This window comes from Panthera pardus, unplaced genomic scaffold (genome assembly GCF_024362965.1).
Source record: "Panthera pardus isolate Hobbes unplaced genomic scaffold, ASM2436296v1 HiC_scaffold_13, whole genome shotgun sequence".
NCBI lineage: Eukaryota > Metazoa > Chordata > Mammalia > Carnivora > Felidae > Panthera > Panthera pardus.
In genome coordinates this window covers 58,778,941-58,803,518 of record NW_026526688.1, presented here as the reverse complement: position 1 = coordinate 58,803,518, position 24,578 = coordinate 58,778,941, and the positions used below count along the sequence as shown (strand labels likewise).

At 39.1% G+C, this 24,578-nt stretch overlaps 1 long non-coding RNA gene across 1 annotated transcript in view; it reads left to right on the top strand.

Annotated features, from left to right (window-relative positions):
* The window catches only part of LOC109262428 (uncharacterized), a 203,686-nt gene that overhangs the window by 60,237 nt on the left and 118,871 nt on the right, over positions 1-24,578 (top strand). Inside the window, exon 3 of the long non-coding RNA XR_002077777.2 lies at positions 10,546-10,663. This is a non-coding gene — a long non-coding RNA (uncharacterized LOC109262428). The remainder of the gene's footprint in view (positions 1-10,545; positions 10,664-24,578) is intronic.

Below are 24,578 nucleotides of genomic sequence, written 5' to 3'. Positions count from 1 at the left end.
TAGAGGTAGTGGTGTAGGCGCCAGGGTTTACTCTGAGGCATGGGCCTTTGGCAAATGTGTGAAGATCTTCGAAGACAGACTGCTGAGGGTGCAGGTTTTATTTTAAGCAGGCAAGGCTGAGGCAAGCATTTGATTACAGTGAAGAGTCTTTCCCCTGGGCCTTTAGCTGTTAGGGAGCAGGATGATATTTACCATTTGAAAAATGCAATGCAGCTGACATTTGCATGAGCCAAAGAACAATAGTGAGGGTCTACCTTGGCGCTAACGTGCCAGATCTCAGTAGGCAGTGTGTATCAGCTGCCCTAATTTCTGTTCTTGTGTTGTTTTGACTAACTTCACAGCCAAGGAAGGGAACGACTGATCTTGAATTCATGTGGTTTTTTCACAGCAAAGGAAGCCAGCCATAAAAGACTATAGACTGGTTCTACAGGTATGATGTTCAAAAGCCAGGCGTAACTGATTGATAATGACAGATACCAGAATACCTGGTTTCTTTAGGGGGCTATCAACTGAATGGGAGCTCAGAGGAGCCTTCTGGGTTGTTGGAAATGTTCAATACCTTGATCTAGATATTGGCTACTCAGTTATATATATATAGATAAAAATTGATTGAAGTGTGTACTTAAGGGGCGCCTGTGTGGCTCCATCAGTTAAGCATCTGACTTTGGCTCAGGTCATGATCTCACGGTTCATGAGTTTGAGCCTTGTATTGGGCTCTGCACTGACAGTGTGGAGCCTGCCTGGGATTCTGTCTCTCTCCCTGTCTCTCTCTGTCCCTCCCCAACGTGTACTTGCACGCACACTTACTCTCTCTCTCTCTCTCTCTCTCTAAATAAATAAACTTTAAAAAAGGTGTACTTAAAAGTTGTGTACTTTATTATTTTTCAATTTTAAAAGAAAGAATTTATCTGGATATAGATGCGCATGGAGGACTTCTCAGTGAAAACTTATCAGCATGTCCCCAGTCTAAACTATGTGCCTCTTTTGGTCCCTTAGGTTCCATAGACTATACAGCCTACTGGGGGAAAGATCTTATCAGATTCTATAATTTCTTACCATTTCCAAGTTTACTTTTAAATTTAAATTTATTTATATTTGATGCCTTCTTGGTTCCTTTTGGCTATTCTGGAGACTCAGCTGGTGTAAGTGGTGTAAGAGACTCATCAGGTGTAGGGTGCTGACCCTAACATATCCGTGAGTGTTTCCCCATGAGTAGGTCATGTGTATGGTGTAGGGTGCTGACCCTAATATGTTACTGAGTGTTTCCCACATGATTAGGTCAATCCAAGGTTGGTGTTTTAAGTGTCCCAACTTCTAGTAGGTTGAATCCTCTGCCCCTGGGTCTGCACCAAACAAAATATATATGCTACATTGCAAATTCCTGCACATATCAACACTCATCTAAACCAGAGGCTGGCAAACTTCTTTATAGCACCAGATAGTCAATATTTTATGCTTTGTGGGCCATATGGTCTTAACTTTTCATGAAAGCAGCCATAGACAACACATAAATAGATGAATGTGGCTGTGTTCCAATAAAACTGTATTTCCAAAATCAGGTGATGGGCTAGATTTGGCCCATGGGCCAGATTAGGTGGACTAATGCCTGGTCTAAACCATGAAATCATCCTGAAAAATTGACAGGGAAGAAATTATTCCGTATTTTTTGTTTTGTTTTTGCAAATAAGGAGACTGAGGCTTGGCAGACTGCATGAGCTTCCTGGTTTATTCATAGACTAGTGAGTGATTTCCAATGAGAGCTCAGATGAAGAATTATATTCGTGGCACTGACATGGGCTGTGTTTAAAGCCCTGTAGGGTGAGGGGCATGTCAGATAGTGCTTAACATTCAGTTATTAATATTCAATAACTATTTTATTATTTGAACAATTTTGTGTGATTTTGGGTCTTGAAATGGCTTCCTAATCAGGCTTCTTCATGAGGTTATAATCAGGCAATAGGCAGTGTGTTGATAAATAGCAAATCAGAAATCAAAGCTAAGATTCTGGGCTTTTCCAAGCTAGCTGTGTAACTCTAAGCCACTTAACCACTCCGGATGAAGCTTCATGTAGAACTCATTCCTAGGTATCTAAATTTTAAAAGAGGTCACCCAAAGAAGGCAGCATTCTAACTTCAGTGGAGCCAAATGATACACAGATGAAGGAGGTGATTCAGGAAAGCATCTCAGATCAAACCATATCACTATCTTTACCTTGTTAATTAAGAGGTCCATGTAATGTAAAAGTCCCTGTCAATTACATCCCATCCTTCTGAAGCCAATAACAAGGCAGAGAGAGTTTTTTTCAGATCAAGAAATAAGATTAGAGGAGACTGGGTGGCTCAGTTGGTTGAATGTCAGGCTCTTGATTTTGGCTCAGGTCGTGATCTCATGGTTCATGGGATCAAGCCCTGAGCTGGGTTTTGCACTGACAATGTGGAGCCTGCCTGGGATTCTTTCTCTCTCTCTCTCTCCTTCTCTCTCTGCCCCTCATCCACTTGTGCTCACATACTCTCTCAAAATAAATAAATGAAATTCAAAATAAAAGAAATAAGATTTGTCATTGTTAAATACTCTCCTCATCAAAGGATGTAAATATACATTTCCTTCTCCTTAGTGCTTCTGAGCTTGGCCCAAGAATTAATAGACACTCATTTGTTCCATAGTTATGTAAAGGAACTGACAGGAAATTGTTTGAACTGTTGCTTTATTGTCTTTGCTTAGATTTTATCCATTAAACCAGAATTCACAAAAAATGTATGCTATACCATGGTGACCCCAGGGGCTGCATGTGAACTGTTCATGGTTATTACTTTGTTCTTGGGATGCCTCTTAACTTTCAGAGGATGTTAAATGTAGCAAAGATACTTAGGAAAAAGGAAGGAGAAAATTATGTTTTTGTTGTCTAAATTATCTGTTTCCTTGCTGCAAAAAATATTTCAAGGGGGAAATATTTGCTATTACATTATTCTTCATTATAAAAGAAATGCAATGCCATGTTTTTTCAAAGAAGCTCAGCCAGTCTGAACATCACAGTGTCACTGGGGACCTCCATGGGGAAGTGAGATATAAGGAAAGAGAATGACAAAGGGGTGATGAAAATTCACTTCTTCCTTCATGAGTTCTTTTAGGGCCTTGTAACTCACTTAGGGCCAGCCCTGCAAGACATAAATACTCTTCATTTGCCTTCTCTAAGGGCATCTAGATGGAAACATATTCACTATTTTTGTTCTCCTCCAAACTATTCCTTATCTGAGGAATCTTGCTCATGTATTAATCTGATTATGTCCCTCAATTACTTTAAAATCCTTCAAGTGTTCCTCATTGCCTAGAGGAAAAGGTATATACTCCTTAGCTTGGAACATAGTCCTTTCATGATCTGGCTCTCATCAATGTTTTAAATATTCTATTTCCACATGCATCTTGAACTGCAGCCATTCAAAATGGACTGTAGCTCAACCTGCCAAACTATTTCCAGACTCAGTGCCTCTGCCCATGCTCTGACTTCTTAGAATACCATTTCTCTAAGTATCTCCCTAAATCCACAACCATTCTGGCTCAGATATCACTATTGGGAGAGCTTTTTGACTTTCATAGCCAGAGATAGGAATTTTCCCCCTATGTCTGCAAAAGGATAGATTTTCCTTGAGTGTCAACCTCTCTCACGAGAGTTAGTGTCCTCTAGCAAGGTCTATTCACTTTTGTATACTTAGTGCCTTACATAGTGTAGAACTTTTTAAATTAAGTTTATTTATTTATTTTGAGAGATAGAGGGAGAGAGAGAGAGAGAGAGAGAGAGAGAGAGAGCACAAGTCGGGTAGAGGCAGAGAGAGAAGGAAAGACAGAATTCCAAGCAGGCTCCGCACTGTCAGCACAGAGCTCAACTCAGGGCTCGAACTCATGAACCATGAGATCATAGTTACAAAAATTTTTTCTTGTGATGAGAACTTTTAAGATCTACTCTTTTAGCAACTTTCAAATATGCAGTGCAGTATTGTTAACTACAGTCGCTATTCTGCCCATTACATCACATGACATTTATTTTACAACTGGAAGTTTTTACCTTTGACTCCCTTCACCCATTTTGGTCCCCCACCCCCACTTCTGGCAACCACCAATCTGTTCTCTGTATACACATAGGAGTTTTTAGAGTATAGAGACTAGTCTCATTCATCTTTGTGTTTCTTTTTTTTTTAAATTTTTTTAACGTTTATTTATTTTTGAGACAGAGAGAGACAGAACATGAACAGGGGAGGGGCAGAGAGAGAGAGAGGGAGACACAGAATCTGAAACAGGCTCCAGGCTCTGAGCAGTCAGCACAGAGCCCGACGTGGGGCTCGAACTCACGGACCGTGAGATTATGACCTGAGCCGAAGTCGGATGCTTAACCCACCGAGCCACCCAGGCGCCCCCATCTTTGTGTTTCTTATACTAGCCTAGTGTCTGGTGGTAACACTTAATAAATATTTGGTGGATGAATGGAAGAAAGAGTGGTTAAATGGATGATGTGGTAAAACGATCCAATGGATACCCAGGGCTCAACCTCCATTCATCACTGTATATGACAAAAGAAGTCCTGAAGCCTGTCTGCAATGCCAAAGTCTCAGAGCTCCTCTCTCTTTGGGTGAACGTCTAATGAGATGACAAAGGAGATCAGAGCTATTGCTTAAAAGCTGGCCTGGGTTTAACATAGTAAAACATGCACTTGTGAAGGTCTTAGTTCATTTATTTATTTAACAAATATTTGTGGAACCATGAATTCTAATCTGAAGCTTATGAGGCCAGATGTATATCACAATTCAGATTTTTTCAGATTTTAGAATAGTAATGTATCACGTAGCATGTAAAATGGGGTGTAGGGCAGCACCGTGTAATAAAGTCCATTAATATTTCTGCAGAAAAGTGTATTTACTTTCGCAGTACATTGTAGGATAACTGAAAACTGTAAATAGGCTTATGCCAGCTCAGGTCAGGTTTTGACTTCAAATGAGTTTGGGTCAAATCCATTTTTGCTGCCAACTGTGTTATGAAACACTTTCCAATTTCAGAGCTTTTTGGGTTTTGGAATTGTGGGTAAGGGATTGTAGAGCTGTAACAATGTTCCTTTGAAAAAAAATTTCCTTCAGAAGAAGAAATTTAGAAAAGTATCCAACAAATATATACTCCATCAGCGATTCCCAGTATGGTTTATTAAATAAAAGTCATCTCAAGAAATATTATTAACATCCAAAGAAACAATGAATTTAAGTGTATTTTTATTAAAAGATAAACCTTGATATCTCATGTGTTATTCTTAAGCAGTAGGAAAGTAGATTAGTGGGATAGAGGGTTTCTAATTCCAGAACAGCTGTTTCTTGCAGTATTTACTATGGGAAAATAAAATCATTGAAGGGCAGGGCCAGGGGGCAGCAGTCAAGGAACAAAAGGAAATAGCTGCAATTAGAGGTTGTGCTGTTCCAGGGTCTGGTAATTAAATTTTCACTGCACCTGTGAATGCTCCAGAATTATAACATTTTCCTCTCATTTAACACTGGACACTCATTTATCTATGCAGGGTCCATTCCTTCACAGCCTAAATAAATAAATAAGCAAGTAAGTAAGTAAGTAAGTAAATAGAAGCAGATACAAGGAACAACTATATTGTGTAAATGACAGAGAACAATATTTTCTCAAAAAATTTAAGCCTCATTGTCCCCCTCCAGGTAGTGTCTAGAATCTTACCACTAGGTGAAGCCCTCATTAAAAGCTGTTAAGAAAGGGACGCCTGGGTGGCTCAGTTGGTTAAGAGTTCAATTTTGCCTCAGGTCATGATCTTACGGTTTGTGAGTTTGAGCCCCTAGTCAGGCTCTCTGCCATCAGTGCAGAGCCTGCTTGGGATCCTCTGTCCACCCCCACCCCCCAGCTCTCTGCCCCTCCCCCTCTCACACTCTCCCTCTCTCACAAAAATAAATAAACATTGAAAAAAAAAATTTTTAAAGCTGTTAAGAAAAATACCCAATATTTCCTTCAATTGTTTTGGTTCCTAAAACTCTTTAAACTGTTCATCTCTAGTCTCCAATTCTCTTGGCTTTTGTGGGGAAATGAAGACTCTGTAGCTGAGCTCCTTTTTCAAGGAGCTTCTTCAGACCTTACCAAGGCGTCCTGTTTCACAGAGAGGAGCTTGACGCACATGTAAATCGTGCGTCCTCACATGGATTGGGATTTTGTGACAGTTGAATGGTGCAGAGATCATTGGATCTCAGCAGTCTCTCCCTCCTGTTTCTTCTTGTCCTTGTTTCCTCTGTCCCTGCTCACCCCACCCTGCCTGGCCTGCCTGGCCTGCTCACTCCATCCTGTCAGCCTCACGCTCTTTCTTCATTTAGCCTCTGCTTTGATCAATGACGGTTCATTAACTGAAATCGTCAGGGTTGACCTGGAGAATATCTTGAGTCTTTTACCAAAACAATATTTTTCTCCTTGCACCATCTTCATGGAATTGTCAGTCAGTCTCTGTTCTGAGTTTTCACGTAAGACCAGACACAGCTGATTCTCCTTGTTTATGTTGATAGGAGGTTAACCATGACAAAGGGAAGAGAAGGAACTTTTCCCACCATACTTACACTTAGAAGGGGCAACAGGGAAGATAGATGCAACCATTTTTGTCTAAATATTCAGACAAATAAGAATGCACAGCATACAATCTGCCCCTCCCCCATCCCGCCTTGGGCTTCTATCTCTTCATTTGCAATGATGATACTGAGACTACTTTTAGGAGGAAAGAAAGGATCATCTGTGTTCAGGGCATGTATAGAAAGGGAATTTTTTAGAATTTAAACATTGTCTCCAGTAAGAGATGAAGGGCTTTGCCCTCGTATACAGATTTCAGGGGTCAAAATAGGTGGAAGACTGACTTTCACAGAGTTGGGTGATCTTGATAGAACTAAAGACATTCATCTATGTGTGAGGCTGGCCCTCACAGAGAGCATATCTCTCTGGGCTCCCAGCAAGAGCTGGTAGTAGAAAGTGTCAATTGCACTGGAAACAAGCTTGTACTCAAACTGTTTCATAGAAGGTGTCACTTATTATTGAGCATTTGTTAAAATTTGAGCACGACTCCCAGGTACTGAGCTAAGCAGTTCACATGGATTCTTTAATCTCATTCTCACGATGCTTCTATGAGAGGGAGACTGTTAATATTTCCCATTGGGCAGACGGGGCCCCTGCGGCCTAGAAGAGTTCAATAGCTCCTACAAGGTCACATGGCTGCTCAGTAGAGACCAGGCAGGCTGTCCACAGAGCCCCACACTCAGCCCTGTCATGTGTGTGGTGCAGGAAAGCTCTGAATCATAACCTTTTGCTGATCCTGTGCCAGTTGGAAGACAGAAGAGGGCAGAGGATAGTGGCAGCTGAAAGAGAAGATGACCTTGGTCTTTTGACACATTGAGCTGGAAAGGCAGTGTCTGTGTTCTTAGTCTGTGTAAACAACTGTCTGATAATAAAAATGCACAGATCAGTGAAAGCAAACATTTTAAATAACCCTGCAGAGTGGAAAGAGAAGCAAAGCGAATGGATGACTCTTTAGGCTTTGTCAATCACTGTGGGCTGAGTTACTTGTTTTCTAGACAATACAGAAAACTGGTGCCAGGGTGGGGCCTGAAGTCTGCCACCTAAACTTTGACCTCATTTTCTTTCCACATCTTAACAAGTTTGACAATGTAAATAGTTGAACAAGAAAAACAGGATCCAGGTCCAGGTGGAGGGTAGGAAGCAGCAAGTGAAGGAAGTGGAGCAGAGATGAGAGTGCGGCCCTCCCAGGAAGGAGGTCTGGGGGCTCTTAACCTTCCTTGCGGGTACAGGCAATTATGCTTTTTCTGTTTTATTTAAAGTGCTATAATACTAGAGGTTCAGTTGTCTCTTTCAGTTAAGATTGCTGCTCCTAAGCCCTTTAAGAATGGAAATTCTGCCCCAGACATGGGTTGAGAAAATTCTGGAGAGAATGAGGTCTAGCAGAAGCTGAGTGGAATGGGTTCTATGAAGGCAGCTGGTCAACCTGAATTGGAGACTTTTCTGCGGCCAGAGGGGAGGAAGGGATGGAAGAGGACTGGGAAGGAAATCAAGTTATTGTCCCGATCTGCTAGAGAAAGAACAGCACAAGAAAACCAGTTCCTTGGTTCCCATTCTTTCCAAGTTTTATGTATTTCACAAATGCAGTCTATTTAGGATTTTCTTGTACGATTTATAATTTAAGACTGAAATCTCTTTTGAGGGGGAGTCAGTGTGTAGCTGATAGTCACTAATATGTTGCATGTGTCCTGTCAGGAAGTCAGCGTCACTCTGTTGCCGTAAAGCAATACCGAGAAACATTTCGGTGGCTTATGGCTGCGTTGAAAGTGGGTACACTTTGGCATCAACAGCCTGGGGCTTGAATCTTGGCTCTACAAGTTACTACTTTTTTGTGTCCAGTCACTTTCCAAATCTCTCAGAGGAAAATGATTTCCTCATTTGTAATTGAATTGAATTGAATTGAATTTAGTTTAATTTAATATTTAATTTAATTTTTTATTTAAAATTTTTCCTGATTAAAGAATTTTTTTTTTAAGTTCATTTTTTTATTTTGAGAGAGAGATACACACATATACTTCTGGGAAGGGGCAGAGAGAGAGGAAGAGAGAATCCCAAGCAGGCTCCATGCTGTCAGCATGGGGGGTAATGTGGGGCTGATCCCACAAACCGTGAGATCATGACCTCAGCTGAAACCAAGAGCTGGACACTTAACCAACTGATCCACCCAGGTGCCCCATAATTTTTTCCTCATTTTAAATGGACATAAAACCCACCTTGAGTGACTGGGATGGAGATGAAATGAGGTGAATAAAAGTGCCAAGGTGTTCAAGCACTAGTAGGTATTAGTATCGGTGAGCAGATCTCTGACAAAAACAATATTTAGATCCAAATTGTAAGCTCCAACTTAAAGCTAGCAAAAGGAAACAGAGCATGAATATTGTAAAAATCATTTATGTTTGATGTAGAATGCATTGTATATCTTTCCTCAAGCTGATTTAGCTTGCTCATTACCTGCCACTCTGGCTAGTATGGGACTAGCTTCTTTCTCAGCCACTGCTGATAGCTTGTTTGGTAGGGACCGTGGCCTGGAAAGTATTTTGAATAGTTTGGGAATAAATGTGTTCAGAGAATTCAGCTACAGTGAGAGTGAGCCCCAAATTGATTATCTATAAAGAAGAAATCTTTTGGAAGTTTTTTTTTTTTTTCTTCTTTAGATGTTCATTGCTACTCTTAGTCTTTTTCTCACTTGTCTTGTGCTCTGTAATCTTGTCAGGACTAAAACAAGTTTTCTTCCCCTGACTGCTCACAAATTGCAATACAATTGTGTCTCTTTGATGTTATACAGCATGTTGTATCTTCTCCCATAGGCACCGGGAGATTCTGTTTTCTCAAATTTCACTTTATCTCTTCTATAATATCCAGGAGAAAAATGAAACCACAGCAAAGTGTTCTCATTGATCAAGAATCCTTTTAATGACTACCCTTTTGCTTCTTGGCAGTGTGATCTCTTGGCTCTGTGACCCTTAGGGTTTAGATCATCATTGTCCAAACCAAAGTAACACTCTGCAGTGCTTTAGAAATTGAAAGGCGCCTCATTTGTTTTGGTTCTACAAAATGCCCTTTCATATTAATAAGCAACAAACAAACAAATAGAACCTGGAAGGTTGCCTTCAGCACCCATTGCTTGCTTCCTACCCTATAATCCTGGGGTTGTAAATTCTGTACAATACACTTGAGACACCCTATAAACCGCAGTGATTACGATAGAACACCTCTCCCCTATCACTGGATTGGTAAACAGCTACACCCCCAAATAAATTAGTTTTAAGTCTGTGTAGCCCTTCAAGCTCATGTTGAATAAGTAATTCACACAAAAATGGCAAGCAGTGGCTGTTACATCATCTTAGAATGCAAATAAGTGGCTTGTGTGAATGTGAACGGGAACAATTACTGCCACCTTATGTGGTAACATACTTCCAGCTGAAGGGAGCCAGGGAACTTGTGCTGCCACCTCCCTGTGACCAGATACTGATACCCTTTTTCAAGCATCATCCTCAAGAGAGCCTTGTGGAGAAAAATGTAAGGCCTTTCATCGATCGAGTCTTTGAATTCTCTCTGTGATGAGGCCACTATCTTCTATTTTATAGTAGTTATTTAGAAAGAAAAGTCTTGTTTTTAAAATAGATCTAGAAAATGAGCATCCTGTTTAAAATTCAGATGCCCTGTTTGTAAACTATCTTGTCTACACCAGAGTGTGGAGAGAATGGCTTTCCCCCCTTAGGCTTGCCAGGCAAAGCCTTGTTAATGGCTCATAGTTGGGCCTGGATCTCACATAGATAGGATTTTGACCTGGAGTCGGACTCATCAGTTACTACGTGGTTTACAAAGAAGAAGTCATCTGCTGTAATGGATATGTCTTTAGCCCTTTACAGGAAAAATTAAATGCCTTAGTTCTTACAGAAGGTATATTATTTCTATTACATGTCATTTCATTCTCCTATGAAGTAGGTGTCATCTCTGTTTTCACAGATGAAGAAATGGAGGCCAAAAGTCAATAACCTGTCCAGTTTCACACAGCTGATCAGTGGAAAGACTGGGGTTTGAATTCTGATCTGTTTGACAGGTAAAAGCCCACGTTCTTTCCTCTGGGAAAGGTTGTTTGTGTGAAGTTCAGGGCGAATAGGAAATTAATAAATTATTGTCTCCATCATCAAAAAAACCTTACACTCTCGTTGGTGAAATAAGACGTACAAACAAGTTACAGAGAGAAGAGATTAAATAAGTTTAATTGCACGCAGAAATGTCAGTCAACCGCTTTAAAACTATGTACTTCACTTGGCAGGCCATCCTGTCCTGCCATGCAATATAGTTTGTCCTGTAGAGCAGAGAACTGGCAAACTACAGCCTGGGGCCAGATCTAGCCATGCCCATTTGTTTATGTACCATCCATGGCTGCTTTCTTGTTACACTGGAGGGGTGCGTCACTGCACCCAAGATCGTATGGCTCATAAAGTGGAAAATATTTACTATCTGGCCCTTTACAGAAAACATTTACCAATCTCTGGTGTAAAGTACAAAAATGCACAAATAGCAGTAATGAACACATAACAAATGAATATAGCAGAATAAGCCATCTGCTAGAATGAATGTCTTCAGTTTACACCTTTACAGGAAGAATTAAATGCCTTAGTTTTTACAAAAGATATATTATTTACATTACATGTTATTAAAATGATAAATAAATAGATATTTTAAGACTGGCAAAAATATATGGGTTCTGGATTGGTTTACTGATTGATTGATTCATTCATTTATAGCTATTTCAAGTAGTAAGTTTTGTTGAAAAACTAAAACCAAAAATGAACAGGAGAAATGATAGCATGCCTCACTCAAAACATGTGTAATTTTGATGAAACTAGTAGCCAAGTGCAAAATGAAGCAGGATGTTAACCCTGATGACTGGAGTTCACATCTATTTATTTTACATATGGGGAAATATTTTACATATACATTGCATTCTCTTGGCTCTATAAACAACACCCTTAATTACCTGAAGGCTTTGCATTCTTCAGCCTGGTGACTGTTTTTCAAATTTCATGTAATGATTAGTCAGAGTGGAAAAACAGGAAATAAGGCAACAGTGTGACACAGAGGAAGTGGCTCAGGGAGCCTGGAGTTCTAATATTGGCTATGCAACTCACTGGCTAAACCAGACATTTAATCTCTCTCTGCCCTTATTTCCTAAAACCTGCACATGGAGACACACAGCTTGAGTGTATGGGAGTAGGGCCTCCAAACGTTATTCCTACCAACCATCTGTCTGAAAACCTATTGTACCCCTCCCCATATCCTTGGGATCCTTAACAGCAGAATGAACCCAAATGAGTTATTAATTTCAGTATCTGTTTAGAGACTGTTCTAAAAGCATTCCAGCTTCTTCCTGGCTGTAAAGGGAGGTATTTTAAGGGGTTGGTTGGGATGAACCAAGAAAGAGGGAGGCCATGGGGTGTTAAGAACTAAACTCTTCACTGTGCGAACATCTGTTGTTCCCTGTAAGCCTGGTTAGGGAAGAAATGGGAAGGGAACCTTCACTCTGATCTAGAGAACTTCTAAACTCTCCATTTCCAGAAGTGTCTGCTCCATTCAGATGACCAATCAGGGCCTGGCTTGAGTATCCAAATCACTCAGTATGGCCTAATCCAACTTCTACCAGATATGACTGGTCAACCTGAGGCCCTTGGCCTTCACCTGTAAGCTGCCTGCTCCAATGAGTTTGGAAACTTAGTTCCTTGGAATCTGTGAATACCTAGCTCGAGAACTCCCTTCTTAAGTACCATGGTCACTGTTCTTTGTCTCTAGTGTTGAGCTGGGCTCTTAGATTTCCTTTTAGGGTTGTTTTCTAAACCCCCAACAGGGTTTCTGGTCCTGACTTTTTCTTAGCACTAGAGGAAACTGGCCTCATTTGGCTAGTCCTTGTGAAGTCTGGTGGGCTTTCAGTTCTCTTTCAGGACAATTCTTCATATGAGAGAGAGAAAACCTAGTGTATTTTCCATAAGGGATTATTTGGGAGTTGTTAGTTTAATGTTTTTCAGTTCGTATATATCATAGACTTTATTAACTGCTTATATTATCTGTTGCTGAGGGAGGTATATAAAATTTCTATGAGACTGTAGATATGTCAATTTCTCTTTGTAATTCTGTCAACATTTTGCTTTGAAAAAATTGAAGGTACAATTTGGATGCACACAGGTTCGGGATTGTTATATCTCCTTGGTGAAACTTTCCTTTTTATTAATCTTTTGTTTCCTACCATTTGTTTTGGCCCCAAAGTCTATGTTGCTTAACACTTGCCTGGTATATCTACTTTTTACCCTCCACTTAGTCGTGATTCACTTTATTTTGCTGGTATAAAAAACAGGGGCTTTGCCACAGCAAAATTTGGAGTTCTCTGCAATGACACTAAGTGTGGATTTTAATTTAATTTTAAATTTAATTTTAATTTTTTTTAACATTTATTTATTATTGAGAAACAGAGCATGGGAGGGGCAGAGAGAAAGGGAGACACAGAATCTGAGGCAGGCTCCAGGCTCTGAGCTGTCAGCACAGAGCCCAATGCAGGGCTCGAACCCACAGACCGTGAGATCATGACCTAAGCCGAAGTTGGACACCCAATCTACTGAGCTACCCAGGTGCCCCAACACTAAGTGTAGGTTTTAAAGATGATCAGGGAACTGATCAGAAGGCTGATCTTCCAGAGGTCAGAGTGAGAAAGCTGTGTCTTGGAGATGGCATTAAATGTGGCTTCACCCAAGCTACCCAGGGTGGTGGCAAAATACCTTTGATTAGTAGCAGCCTGGTGGGCAAAGGAACAGAGACATTGTCATAATGGGAAGAAATGATCAGATGCACAAGCACAGAGTTACAGTGCCTAGCCACCTTGCAAGGAGAGAATAGGATTTGCTGATTTGTTTCCCTAGTGGTCTTGTCTCAGGTAATGGATGCCTTGTCCAGATGATGACACCGTGTAAAGCAGTTGCTACCTCCTTGGAGCATTTGACATCTATATCAATGAGTCATTATGGTTCCCAGTAGTCAAGGATACCTTGGAATTGGGCTTACGTGTCACCCTTTATGTCTCTGAAAGAGTGCTATCTTTAGTATCTCATTCTCCAGAAATGACCCCAGAAGGAAGTCAAGGAAGGAAAAGAAAGAGATCTGCTCCAAGAACTTCATCATGTCCTCAACCAGATGGCCCAGTTTGTTGTCCAAGACCAGTTCCTGTCCCTATCCTTTTCCTCTCTGCCCATCCTAAGCACCAGTATCATCTGCAGTCTTTAGCCGTTAGTCATTTCTCAGAGAAGCCATAGTGTACCTTTTCTATTCATTTATTTCCACTTTTCTGTATTCATATGTTTCCATTGTGTTTTAGCTTATAGCTGATTTTAAAAGTGTGATATAAAAATATCCTCTTCTGAACTATCAAACTTATCCATTCATATTTATTATGACTATTAATACACATGATTTTATTTATTCTACCTCCTGTTTGTTTTTATTTTACCATTCCTTTCTTTTTGGCTGCTTTTTATTTCTCCTTCCTTACTTCTCTTTATCACTTCTTTTCCCTATTACAGTTTTGATATATGTTTTATCTCTATTTTTGTGTTAAACTTTAGAAGTTTAACATGTGTGTGATTGACTTAACAAAGACCAAAATGATATCTCTACCTTTTATGAGAACTTTAATTCTACTTTCCCCACTTCATTTTCAATATTATTACCCGCCCCCCCCCCCCCCCCCCCCCCCAGTATTTTAGGTCTACCTTACTTGTAACCCGTCTTTAATGTTGTTTTTCTGTTTTTTGTTTTTTGTTTGTTTGTTTTTAAAGAATATACTTATCTAAATTTACCTTATGTTTACCAGTGACGTGGCTCACTTTTCCTTCAGCTTATTCCTTCCTTCTTGGTCCAATTTTCTTTATCTTTTAATTCTTTCCATAAAGATCTGTAAATGATAATTTTTTTGAAATTTGTTTTTCGGAGTTGCACTCTAATTCTTCAATCATAGCTTAGCTGGGACTAGAACTTTAGGACTTTGAAGACATTAGGAATGTTGCTATTGGGAAGTAAATGTCATAGATTTGCGGGTAATTTGTCTTTCACTCTGTTTTTGTTACTTTTATGGTTTGCTCTATCTGTGATATACTGTGGTGTCACTACCATTTTTCCAAGTGTGGGTTTACTTCTATTTATCCTGTTCTGTGCTCTGAGAGCCCTTTAAATCTGAGGATTTAACATCTTTCTTCCATCTTGAGTCCTGTTTCTTCTGAAACTCAAAGTTAAAAATCTCTCTCTCCCTGTCTCTCTTTGTATACGTGGGTGGGTGTGCCTTTCAGTTGTATAGTCTACAGTTATTAAACTCTTTTCATACTTTTTATAATTTCATTTTTCGTGTTGAATTCTAGTGTTTCTTCAGATCTGTCTGAGCTGCTTAACCTCTCCATTAATGTCAGCGATTATATTTTTGCAAATCAAGCACTAAATAAATGTTAGCTATTTTTATCCTTCCTTTATTAACTTCTAACATACTTATTGTGTAGTGTGTCAGTTGTTCTAATGTCTTGGGTTCTTGGATGTGTTCATTTTCCTGTGGTTGCATTGGCTGACTTTCCCGTAGGGTGAATTGTTTCTTTGTGAAGTTTGTAATTTTTTAATGATTGGCTCATTTTTAGCTGTTTGTTTTTAAAGTGGGAAACTCATGTCTATTGGTTCTGCTCAGGTTATCACTGGTTTGAGGTAGATTTTTACATTAAATTCTCAACTCTGGAATTTAGACCTGCCAATGGTGCAAGGCTGAAGTTTTTTCCAGGACGCTTTTTTGTATGTATGTATGTATGTATGTATGTATGTATGTGTTTATTTCGCATGTGTGTGTGTACCCAGAATTAAAGATTTTGTGGGATTTGGAGTCCTTTACTCTCTATGTCTGCATGGTAAACTTCCAGTTTGTGGCCAACTGTTCATTTGGCCTTTTCTCACAATTCAAACAAGCAAAACTCGTTCCTTATCTTATTTATCCTGAGGATGGTAATGAATTGGCCCAGGAGCTATTAAAAAAATAAAAGCCAAACCAAACCAAAGCAAAACACAAACTGACTGCTATAGGACTGATGTAAATAATAGACTTTCTTGTATGAGATACTTAGCTAAGCCTTATATTCATTAACAGTGAAAATGGAGTTAAATTTTTATTTATATAAATTTGGAGCTTTGAGGTAGTGAGAATAATCTGAAATGATAGGCTTGCTAAAAATACCTGGCATTGTGATTTATTTAGATTTTTTTTTCTTACTGCTGTCAATAATTAGGTGGCTGTTTCTTAACCTTTCTTAGCGACAGAAAAGTACACTTACATGCAAAGATTTCTATAAATTTTCAGGGAATCCATGGACCTCTTGGAGCCCATACAGAGACAACAGGTAAAGACTCTTTGAATCATGTAGCATTTGAGTTAGAGTTAAAATAAATTCATCATATTTGAACACCCTTAGAGTTTCTGAGGGGCTTCCATTCAGGGCACCCATCTTCTCCACCCAGTTTCCCAACGATTTCATAATAAAAAAATAATGTGTAAAGTCTAGGGGAACCTGGGTGGCTCAGTCAGTTAAGCATCTAACTTTGGCTCAGATCATGATCTCATGGTTTGTGGGTTTGAGCCCTGCATTGGGCTCTGCACTGACAGCTTGGAGTCTGAAGCCTGCTTCAGATTCTCTCTCTCTCTGCCCCTCCCCTGCTTGTGCTGTCTTCTCTATCTCTCTCAAGAATGAGTTATCAATAAAAAAATGTGTAAAGTCTAAAATAATCCTCCTTATTTTGAATAAAGGTTAGGTTGGAAGATATGGACTAATAGGGTGCCGAGTGTTTGTCCTAATGGAACACCAGGATTAGCCTGATTTACCCACCTGTACCCGTCTGGACAGGGCTGATGTCTCTGCCTGGGAAGTACTAAGTACCAAGTACTTAGGATAAGTATTAAGGCAGGGAAGCACTAATAAGTAGGAAGGCAGGGAAGATCAGAAGAATAGTCCTGTTTTCAGAGAAGGAAAGGAGTGGAGCTCAGCTATAGATCAGGTATATTTTCCGAATTTACCAATGGCAGAGAAAATAAATGATAGAGAGAACCTTGGGGAGAATCCTTCCAGGTGGAGACCAGGAGAGGGCATATTATTTCCCCTCAGCAGCGCTGACTGTAGATGACAGGTGCTAAAGTATATGTAAGGGGGACTAGACAGCTTAAAAATCTGCTATGAAAAATCCTCAACAGGAGTGATTTATACTCCATTTTGCCTCCCCAAAATGGATGGTGCTGGCTGTGCAGCTCTACAGGCCAACAGGCACATGGGGAGGCTGATTATGAAAGGCATGTCCCTGAAGTCACTTTGTCTCCTTGGCAATACGTTCTGCGGCCACAGCTCAGAACACAAACTTCCCAGGTCCGTTGTCCTTATGATGAGAAATTGCGTGCAATTTACCGAATACCTTGAAGGGATACTCTTCTTTATTCCCCAAGTTTACATTTTTAAGGAGTTTACAGTAGGATTCCAGGGGCTGATAAAAATCACAGAAAGGTCAAATCTGTCTATCTTAGCGTATTATCCCTTTAGTTGGATGCTAATGAGGTGAATCCATTGCTTTCTAAATTTTATTTTATTTTAGATTTTTTCAAGTTTATTTATTTTTTGAGGCGGGGGGGGGGGGGAGAAGGGGAGGGACAGAAAGAGAGGGAGAGGGAGAGAATCCCAAGAGTCTCTGCATGGTCAGCACAGAGCCCGATGTGGGGCTTGAACTCACCAACTGTGAGATCATGACCTGAGCCAAAATCAAGAGTCGAACACTTAACCAAGTGAGCCTCCCAGGTGGCCCATAAAAATTTATTAATTAAAAAAACTTTTTCTTATTCACTTTCCTGAAATTTTAATTTTTTCCTCATGGTATTTGGCTTATACTCCTTTAAGCCACAAACCTGTGACCACTTTATACTACTTCTCACTGTCCCCTGCCTTAGGTCCTTTATAAACTTCAGTCCCTTTCTCCTCTTTGATCCTCTCTCTTTCTCATTTAGTGACTCATTTCATTATGTCCCTAAAGGCCTGTGAAAGAGGTCATGTATCTATTAAGAACCCTTTAACACATGGTGTGGCTGGTGTGGATCTGAAATCTTTGGCTCTGATGTCACTTAGGTTAGGATTACTGGGGCCCAAACAGCTCCGCTACCTTTGGAAGGACTCAGTGCTTTTTTACAAACCAGGGCCACAGAGCACAGCCTTGAGTCCCTCTGTCAGGACCCCTTCCACTTATGCTCAGTAGTAAGCACTGAGTTGTTAGGGTTAATACTTGTTTAGAAGGAAACTGAAATGGCGTTTCCTGGATTCCAAGTCCCTCTTTTGGTTTCATTGCTGACAGAACTCCAGTTTTTTCAGACTTCCAGCTTGTTCCCTAAAGCAATATAGGAACTTGGTGCAAGAGGCAAATGTGAAGTGTTAAGTTTTTAGGTATTTCACTCTATAGTTTTCAGTTGAGTCTTAACTTTATTTTATAGATGAGGAACCTGAGGCTTAAGAAAAGTGGAGGAGCCTGGATTTGAATCTAGAACTATCCAACACTGAAGCCAGTTCTTTGCACTGTTCTATGCTGCCCTCTTATTTTAATCTTTCATGATTTTTTGAGGTTGGGTCTCTGTTTATCTTCACATCATGTCAGTCAAAACAGGTTGTAAGAACTGCACTACATCATACCCATATATATATTTTTAAGTTTATTTATTTTGACAGAGAGAGGGAGAAAGAGAGAGAGAGTGCACATAAGTGGGGGAGGGGCAGAGAGAGAGGGAGAGAGACCATCCCAAGCAGTCTCTGCACTGCTGGCATGGAGCCCCTGATGCAGATCTCGAACCCACAAACTGCGAGATCATGACCTGAGCCAAAGTCAAGAGTTGGATGCTCAACCAACCGAACCACCGAGCCCCCCCGTACCCATATTTTTATCTAAATAAACCATGCGGGAACTATTTCCTACCTAATTTCAAGTCTGTTCAACCCATCTCACAAAGACTTGTTCCCTGGCTTTCAGAATCTGGAGAGGAAGCACCGTTTTTGGTTTTGATTTTGTAGAAAGGACAGATTTATGTTTATTTAGTTTCCATAATCCTATTTGGGCAATTACAATATAAAAATTATATATATATATATACATATACATATATGTATATATATATATACATATATATAATGATTTATCATACATTCTAAATGTAAAGAATTGAAACAGCATGAGACATTTAGAGTAAAATATCAAAGTCTCCATTTATCATCAGTGCATTAGGTTTTATACCTATTTCCAGATGTAACCACTGAAAGCAGTAAGATATTTATTGTTCCATAGGGCACCTGGGTGGCTCAGTCAGTTAAGCTCTGACTTTGGCTCAGGTGATAAACTCCGGGTTCATGAGTTTGAGCCCCACGTCTGGCTCTGTGCTGATAGCTCGGAGCCTGGAGCCTGCTTCAGATTCTGTGTCTTTCTCTCACTCTGCCCCTCCCCTGCTTGTACTCTCTCTCTCTCTCTCTCAAAAGTAAATAAACAACAACAACAAAAAGGTATTTACTGTTCAGCACTTTATATTAGCTTTATGTGCATATACACACATATACACTGTATTTATTCATTGTTTAAGGTGAAGTTAGATTATGCTTATTGTTTTGGATTTGCTTTTTTCACTTAATAATAAGTCTTGAAGATGTTTACATGGCAATTCAAATAGATCTACCTCATTCTTTAAAAAAATTTTTGTTTTAAGTTTATTTATGTATTTTGAAAGAGACCGAGACAGTGTGAGCGGGGGAGGGGTAGAGAGAGAGGGAGAGAGAGAGAATCCCAAGCAGACTCTTCACTTGCAGTGAGTTCGATATGGGGCTCAAACTCATGAAACTGGGAGATCATGACCTGAGCTGAAGCTGAGAGTCAGATGTTTAACAGATTGAGCCAAACAGGCACCCCTACCTCATTCTTCTTAATGGCAAAATAGTATCCCATTCCTTATTAATACTAAAATTTCCTAAGGTGTGTTCTATGGTAAAAAATAATTGGGAAATACAAGATCAAATGCAGTTAACTAGAGTTCTTTACTATAGGCTACCAGAACCTTAAGTATGGTAATGTGCATGGTAAATCTCCAAGAGGGTTTATCTGGATGGAGTGTTTATCAAACTTAATTTGTTTGTCAAACTTTAATTTATTTGCTTTAAAAGCTTCTTCAGGGTAGATACTGCTTGCATGGATGAGGCAAATCTAGGAGGTTAGGCTAATACTTAAGATGCCAGATTTTAGCTGACTGGACCCCAGGGGTGCAGTCAACAGGATATAATTTAACAGGAATTAAATGTTGCACACTAGTTTCAAATATCAGCAGCATAAGTATAAAATGAGGATTAATGATTTTTAGAAAAAGGAAAGCCTTTACAATTGTATATGAATGCAAGTTCAATATGAACTATCAAGGTGATGTGACTGCTTAAAAAGCTAATGAAAATTTAAGGTGCATAACTGGAATCACGGTGTTCAGATCAGCCAATGTAATTATTTCACCATACTCCTGTTGGTCCAGCTTTGACACCTCAGCTTCTCATAGGGAAAGCTCCACCTCTTAGCACCAAGAGCCAATAAAATACCCTTGCCCTTAACTATGAATCATCCTTGGAGAAGGAAAGAAGAGGGCAGAAAGAACAGATAGGAGCCTGCAGATAACTTAGAAGCCCAAAACCATACTTTACATAGACATTTTAGTTTGAAAGGGTTTTCTCTTACTTCTCTTAATTCAATGCTGTAGATATTATTTCCTTCATTTTACAGATGAAGAAATGAGCTTCAGCCACAGCTAAGTCTTTTTTTTTTTTAAGTTTATTTATTTATTTTGAAAGAGAGAGAGAGAAGGGGAGGGGCAGAGAGAGAGGGAGAAAGAATCCCAAACAGGCTCCCATTGCTGTCAGCTCAGAGCCCAACATGGGGTTGGATCCCACAATGGTGAGATCATGACCTGAGCAGAAATTGAGAGTCTGATGTTCAACCGACTGAGCCCCCCCAGGTGCCCCAGCCAGAGCAAGCTCTTGACCTTACTTACTTTGATGCCAAGTTTAGGTTTTTTTCAACTATACCCCCATCATGTTTGTATATGTGTATTTTAAGCTTTCCTTCCTGATTATCAAATGCTTCCCAACTTCACTGTCTGAATTTTTGCCACTCTCCCAGAATACTCTGGATAACAATTATGTTCATTCAAACAGAGCTAATCTGATTTCTGACTACTCACCCGCTCTACACACTTTTTTTTAATGTAAATGATGAACTGGTCACTGACAACTGGATTTGAATCTACTTTTCTAATTTATTCTTCCACTTCAACTTGGTCTCAGCTCTTTGCCCCTCAGATGGGGATTTGTTGCTGTCCATTATTTCCAGACCTTGCCTTCAGAAATCATCCCTATCACTTAACAAAAAGTCACTCAATTACTTAGTTGAGGTGGCTGAATGCTTATTTTTCTGTATCTTGCTAGCTAAGAGTAGTCAACATTAAATTTTCTGGAGTGGTCTTTGGTGGTATCCACTAAATCATTAATGGCATAAACAAAAGAAAATAATAACACTAAAAATTAAATATCAAAGTAATGATGAGTAAATTTGAAAACATTCTACTGCCAGTAGATAAAACCTGTTTCTCCACAAGATACTGCTGTTTTATGATTATTAAAATGTTGGTACAATCCCAAGATTGTTCTTCTTCCCTTTTTGAAATCAGATAGAAAACACACAAATTTATGGTTCATAAAAATTTCAAAAAAAATAATTTCTGAAAGTAGATAAAAAATTTTCTTTTATTTTCCTGCATCAACAATTTACATTTTTTAAAGCAAAGTTTACAATATATGTTCTAAATAGATATACTGGTTCTTCAACTGTGCAAAAACATTTTATTCCACATATCACCTGAAAGAAGTGTTAATAATTGAACTTTTTTGTAAACTTCATGGAACTGAAGTTTAAACCTCAGAAACATATAGAAGATTTTTTGAGAAACATTTAATTATATTGAAAAAAAAAGAATATTGGAAGATCATGGAAACAGATTGAAAACTGACTTCTTTCTTCTTTTACAAAGTGTCCATATAGCTCTAGTGCTTGTGACTGGCATTGACATAACCGATGTACCAAATCACCTTTAAAATATTTACCCAAACATTTTGGGTACCTTACATAAAATCTCTCAGTCAAACAATGTAAGCCCATAATTTGCTATTAAATGTAACTGTATGCTAGGTGCTGTGGGGGAAGCAGGAAGCTTAAGGTGATGTCCCAGAGCATGAGAAACTTCTAATCTAGTTGAAGAGATAAGGCCATGCCTGGCAACAAAGTTGGAACTCATTACATAATTGTTAATCAAACCAAAGAATTTTTCCTCATCCATCAAGGAAGTGACTCATGTAGTGCAGACATTAAATGAGAAGGAAAAGTAAGTTTGTGTAGAAGGTGAATTTTGAGCAGGGCTTTGAAGAATGGGGAGGGTGGCAACAGCTAGAGAAGACTATGGAAGTCCTAACAAGGAAGTGAGAATGGCCAGAAGAAGAAAAGGGAAAGAAAGAGATACTACATATTTGTAATATCCTGGACTCTGTTTATTGTCTCATTTAATCCATACAGCAGCCTATGAAAGGAATAATGTTTTGCCCATTTTTCATTTTCAAAATGAAAGAGCCATTTTGGGTCACTGTCAGTTTGTCCTATTTGCTAAGCAGCACACCTTCCTCATCTATATAAATCTTTTTCATATTTCATAAATGTCATTGAGTTTGGCCCTTTGTTAACTTGACTTATGAGGTCTTGGTTTCCTCATGGCAATTATTTCCAAATTTATGAATGAACAGTCTTGTCAATGTGGACCTGTGCCTAAGTAATTACAAAAATGTGGTTTTTTGGCCTCTGCTGGAAACCCTTTCCTTCCTATGACTTGGCACATGCCCTCTTCCTGAAAAGAGAGATATTTCACCAGTCCTCAAATCAGCTCTAGCATTAATGGAAGTGCAGAATAGCTTTCAGTAATTAGTTAGAACCATAAATTTTGTTTAGCTCACATAGGTAACTCTGAATTGGCTATATTATATAGAGATGGATGCCACAGAAATTTGCACGATATAGGTAGACTTCATTGAGAGAGTAGAGTCCTAATGTCGCTTCTTTACTGTCTATCTTAACCACCTTCATTTTGTTTCAAGCTTACTTAGTGACTCCTGCTATGGGAACCAAAGGCCTCTAATGGGAATTCAGGTTATACTCTGCTCTAAATTTCTTTTCTTTTAATGACTTCTCTATGAGACTTTCAAAAATTCATCTTCATTATTACCAGGAGGGGCATTCTGCATTAGTTGATGATTATTTGTCTGTCTTCAGAGTTCATACACTTTTAGCTACATTTTAAAAAATTACCTAATTTTATGCTGTGGCATAAAAATCTGTGCTGTCAAATAATTCTTTGAAGTGATATTTTTATAAATTTATTTTAGAAAATTTTAATGTTTATTTATTTTTTCCAATATATGAAATTTATTGTCAAATTGGTTTCCATACAACACCCAGTGCTCATCCCAAAAGGTGCCCTCCTCAATACCCATCTCCCTCCCTCCCCTCCCTCCCACCCCCCATCAACCCTCAGTTTGTTCTCAGTTTTTTAACAGTCTCTTATGCTTTGGCTCTCTCCCACTCTAACCTCTTTTTTTTTTTTTTTCCTTCCCCTCCCCCATGGGTTTCTGTTAAGTTTCTCAGGATCCACATAAGAGTGAAACCATATGGTATCTGTCTTTCTCTGTATGGCTCATTTCACTTAGCATCACACTCTCCAGTTCCATCCACGTTGCTACAAAAGGCCATATTTCATTCTTTCTCATTGCCACGTAGTATTCCATTGTGTATATAAACCACAATTTCTTTATCCATTCATCAGTTGATGGACATTTAGGCTCTTTCCATAATTTGGCTATTGTTGAGAGTGCTGCTATATAATGTTTATTTATTTTTGAAAGGGAGGGTAGGTGCAGAGAAAGGGAGACACAGAATCTAAAGCAGGCTCCAAGCTGTCAGCACCGAGCCTGACACGGGGCTTGAACCCACGAAACATGGGATCATGACCTGACCCGAAGTCGGACACTTAACCGAAGTGATTCTTTTAAACGATAATAATATAATTAATTTCATTTCAGAAAAAAACTTATGTTGACAATTTATTACTATAAAAATATTGTGGACAGAACAGAGAAAGTAAAAAAGACCCTGAAATCTGGTGCATATTCTTTCATAATTTTTCATGCAAATAACAAAAATGTACACATAAATGGTATTATATTTTCTGTAATTTGCATGTGGTCTCTCAATAAGCCATCATAGACATATTTCTGTAACAATACATAATGATTTATTTTATGCATTTGAATGCTGCATAATATTTTATTGTATGTATCACAATTTAATCCTATTGACAGAAAAGTTGGTTGTTTCTAAGTTTTCACTTTTTAAAAAAATTTTTAATGTTTTGTTTATTTTTGAGAGAGAAACAGTGCGAGTTGGGGAGGGGCAGAGAGAGAGGCGGACACAGAATCCTAAGCAGGATTCTCTCTGAGCTGTCAGCACAGAGCCCAAAGTGGGCCTCGAACCCACAGACCATGAGATCATGACCTGAGCTGAAGTTGGACACTTAACCGACTGAGCCACCCAGGTCCCCCTAAGTTTTCACTTTTTTAAAAAAAGGTGTCATAAATATTATTTTATATACACATGTTTCATCTGTTTCTTTACACTTATCCTTCAGATAAATTCCCAGAAATTGAGTTTATGGATTTAAGGATATTCAATAACATTTTGATAGTGCTAATTTGCTCTCTAGAAATTTTATGCCAATTTATATTCTAACATTATGTAAGTGTATCTATTTCCAAACATTC